This window comes from Galeopterus variegatus, unplaced genomic scaffold, assembly GCF_000696425.1.
Source record: "Galeopterus variegatus unplaced genomic scaffold, G_variegatus-3.0.2 Scaffold18782, whole genome shotgun sequence".
Classification (NCBI taxonomy): Eukaryota; Metazoa; Chordata; class Mammalia; order Dermoptera; family Cynocephalidae; genus Galeopterus; species Galeopterus variegatus.
Genome location: NW_007744893.1, coordinates 16,140 through 20,718, shown reverse-complemented (window position 1 = coordinate 20,718; position 4,579 = coordinate 16,140). Strand labels below are relative to the sequence as shown.

The following is a 4,579-nucleotide window of genomic DNA, read 5'->3' as shown; positions in this document are numbered from 1 at the left end:
TTGAAGAGGTCCTGGAGAAGGCTCCTTGCCAAACAGATGTCCTTCGTAGTGCAGCCAAATTTTACAAAAAAAAAAGGTGACCTAGACAAAGCTATTGAACTGTCAAAGAGGGCACTGAAGTTCATACCATACAATAGCTTCCTCCATCACCAGATCGGGTAGTTCTACAAGGCAAAAAACAAACAAATACATAATAGAGAAAAATCTGAAGCTATTGGAAATAGAGAGAAATATGCTATGGAACATTTGAATGAAGTGATTGTGGAGGGACTGGATCCTCGGAATGCACACTCTGATCTCACTGAGCACCTAGAAGCACAAGCACGTTGTCCGACAGCACTCAGTAAGGAGCTGCCTGACGCTGAGAGGCAGCGACTCCAGCAGCGCTCTTGCATCCTCCAGGAGTATCACGGGAAGTCAGAAGACACTGCTGCCCAGCATCATTTAGAGGATTTGTCTGTAAGCAAAACGCTAGCTGAGAAAGAAGAGATGAAATGCCAATTACAAAACCTCAACAAAAATCTTCCACAAAATGCATCCAATTCTTGGTATCTCCAAGGATTAAATCACAAGCTGAATGGAGATCTGCTGCAGGCAGCTGCATGTTATGAGCAGGAACTGTGCCACCACTTCGTATAGCATACATTATTGCTCAGGAATACCCCTTCAGGCATAGGCAGCTTGTTTCTCTCCACACCTGAGCAGGAAGAGGGCAGTGAGGAAATGGTCCAGGGCACAGGCAGCCCCACTCCCAGAGGGCTCCCCAGCCCCTAAGGGAGACAAAGAAGAGGGAAAGAAACGGAGCATCAGAAAGAAACAGAGCATCAGAAGACTTGGAATGGTGTTGTGAGGGAGAGAAGGGTGGGAAGGTAGGGGTCCCCAACCTGAGGTTGCTGAGCAGGGTGGTCTTGCTTGTTGCTTTAAGGGATATTTTTAGAGAGTGGCTTTTTCATGTTCTGTCTCCCCTGTGCAACCCAGCCATACAGTTCTCTAGTCAGCAGCTCGTATAATTCATCACTAGTAAAACAGTGCTGCATGCCTATGTGATGCAGATGAGGTCACAGTTTGCACTCAGTTCACCATATAACCCCATTTCTGCCCTTCTTGCCAAGGGTCATAAGTGGTAACTGCCTGCCATCAAAATCTGCAGTTTTCCTTCTTCCATCCCATTTCTACCCAGCATTCTGGGCTGGGAAGATTAGCATTTGACTAACCCTGGCATTTTCCTTATGTCATTCCTGGCTTCAGCCATGCATTTATGTGTATCCTTAATAGTGGCACTATAAGAAATATGTATTCTTTTTAGTAATGCTGCAATAAATTCAAAAATTTCAGCTCAGAATAAAGGAAATTGTGTGATTTTTGTGTGTGACTAAGACAGTAATCAATGCTCAAAGTTTCTCCTGCTAGGGATGGTGGGTCATTGCTGAGCCGTACGTCCTATTCTTCACGTGTTTATTTTAGCTCCTCCCTTGGATCTAACAGTCTTGCCCTGGAGCCAGCCCATCCTTAGACTACAGGAATTGTATGACTCTCATTACAGCCCAGAAGCCTTAGCTGAGCTCAGTGCCCAGTTAGCAGCTACTGCTGTTGACCAGGGTTGCTGCATACCCTGGAATACCTTGGCAAATATCTCCCCAGTAGAGCATGAGGGAACCATTATGAGGCTGGTCAAGGAGACAGGTCCAACCAGGCCTGCAACAGCCCCTTCAAAACTGCCAGCATCCGACACAGTAGCTGCATTTTGTTCAGGTAAAAGTCTGGCCTGGACAGCACGTGTCTCTTCAACTGATGAGGAACAGTCTCCTTAGACTTCAAGGTTTTCCTCTGTAGTCCATTTTTGATTTGTTCATGAATGTAATATTTAGTCACAGGATGTAAACACGAAAGTAAAAGTATATAAATAAGACAATCATTTGAACACTTCCCTTTTAAATTTTTCCCCCTACACTGGGAATTAATATAACATTTGAAATGAATTCTGAAATGATTCCCCAGCTGATTTGTAAGTTTGTAGGTTTGTGAGTGGCAGAAAGACTATGGTCCTAAATGAGTTTGTCTCTCTGAATTTAGAATTCAGAACCCATACCAAGAACCCCCCAAACAGCCCTCTGGTATTCACAGACAACGATATGTGCCTTGGACCATTTCCAAACTCAACGATCTGGACCTCCTAGAGACTTTGAGTTTTGCCAAGGCATTGTACCATGTTATGAGGCTCATGTAGTAAATTATGGTGACGACACTTAATGATAATATGTCGCATACTTGAAAATTGCTAACAGTAGATTTTAAGTGCTCTACCACAAATAAACAAAGATAAGTATCTGAGGTAATGCATATGTTAAATAGCTAGATTTAACCATTTCATAATATATACATAAAACATCATGATGTACACCATAAATACATGCAATTCTTACTTGTCAATTAAAAATTTCCTTAAAAAGAGGTTAATGTCGGGGAACTATAGCTAATAAATGAACTTACCCAGTAGGGTCAGCATTCCCGTGTCAAGTATCCTCTATCTGTCATGATTTACACAATAATTCTAATGAAATGCTACATGTGATGAGATATATCCCTCAAGAATACCAATAGATCACCACACTTGAGATATTATTCGATGGGCAGAGGGCAAAAAATGAAACTACCAAGATGCATGATTGTGTGAAAACCACTGAACCATCTCAAGGAGAGTGGTTACTCGTTGCCAACCTTTTCTCGGGGAAAAACACTGGAAACTACTTGAAAATAAGTGTACTTTTAGAAAGTAATAGATTCCACACTTGAGTGTATGGGGTTCACGGCATTTTTACCTGTATTCTCTCTCTTAACATGACTTTCCTGTAGATTAGGACGATGGCAGAAATTACCATCGTCCCGTCTACACATAGGGACAGAGGAGAATGAAGGCACAGCATCTTAGTTATCTATTGTAGTATAACGAAGCATCCCAGAATTTTTGGCTCAGAACAATAACCATTTTTTTGCTTACAATCCTTGGGTTAGAACAATTTGCTGAGCTCAGCTGGATGGTTCTTCTGCCAGTATTGCCCGGAATCACTTCTGTGACTGCAATCAGCCAGTGACTTGGTTTGGCATGGATGACCTAAGATGGTCTCATTCACTTGTCTGGTGGCTGGTGCTGGCTGTTGGCTGGGTCTTTCTCAGCATATGGCTTCTTGTCCCCAAGGAGACAAGCCTGGGATCCTTCATATGGCAGTCTCTGGTCAGCAAGAGAATGAGAGAAAACAAAAGCTGTGAGGCCTCTTGTGATCTTGGTTCAGAACTCCCACAATGTCGGTTCTGCCACATTCTGTCAATCAATGCAAGTGTCAAGGCCAGCCCAGATTGAGAGGGATAGAAAAATGGATTCTACCTCTTGATGGGAAAAGTGGCAAAGTCACAAGGTAAAAGAGCCTGCATACAGAAAGGGAGAAATTTGTGGTCATTTCTTTGCCATCTGCTACAAACAGTATATCAAAGAATTGATGCCAAGCCATAGATTCTTAGAATTTCATACTTTTAAATGATATTAGAGATCATCTAGGCCAATGGTTCTTAAAGTAAGTAGCATCAGCATCATCTAAGAATCTGTCAGAAATGCACATTCTAGGAACCCAACCCCAGACCTACCAAATCAGGAACTCTGAAGATAGGACCCAGGTATCTGGGTTTTAACATGCCCTGCAGGTAATGTGTGCAAAAGTTTGAGAACCACGGATCTAGAAAATAGTTCTCAATATGCACTGCACTTTAAAATAACCTGGGAAACCTTTTAAAAATATGGATGGCTCAGACTCCACTCCAGAGATTCTAACAAAATTGCTCTGAGATGGTACCCAGGCAGTTATTTAACTGATAAGGAAATTAAGAGCTACAGAGGTAAAATGACTTTTCAAGGTCGTGCAGCCAACGAGTCAGACATGAGCTGGTCCCAGATTCCTGACCAGCAGCCATGAAGTAAAGGTTTTCTGTACTTCTAATATACAACTATTTGTAAATTTCTCATCGATGTTTTTTGTTTCTTAAACACAAATTCGAAAACAGCCAAGAGAAGGAAGACATGTTCCCCGACTCTTCACGTCAGTGTTTTGCTGGCAACTGAACTGTTGTATGACTGAATGCATCCTTAGCTTTTCTCAGAAACTCAGGAAGTTTGATTTATTTATTTAACCCTTTTTGATCAATCAGACTCTCTGAAGAAGCTTAAGGAACTATTAATGATAGAGTTAGAGGCAGGCTGGGAGAAAAAAGCAAAGACAAAGGCGATGAGAAGAACCCCAGGGACAAGAGAAAATGTGGTCGAATAAAGGAGGAAACTAAGGAAAATGTCCTTACAGGCTGCTTTCTTTTCCGTTACTGAATACACGATGTAAATTCTTGGGGGAGGTATATTGCTATATATTTGTTTATCTCTTTATCTCTAAATGTTAGGACAATATCTTCGGCATCACCACGGTAATAGCCATTACCATATGGCAGGCACAGTGCTCAACGTGTAGACTTCAGGACTCCAAGAACACTAATTAAGTTCACCATGAATTTTACTTTAGAATGTGTGTGTTCCTGTAAA

At 41.9% G+C, this 4,579-nt stretch overlaps 2 pseudogenes; both read left to right on the top strand.

Moving 5' to 3' along the window:
* The first annotated feature begins 6 nt into the window (after positions 1 to 6).
* Positions 7 to 806, top strand: LOC103582972 (annotated as a pseudogene).
* A 2,494-nt stretch (positions 807 to 3,300) lies between these two features.
* The window catches only part of LOC103582973, a 17,339-nt pseudogene continuing 16,060 nt past the window's right edge, over positions 3,301 to 4,579 (top strand).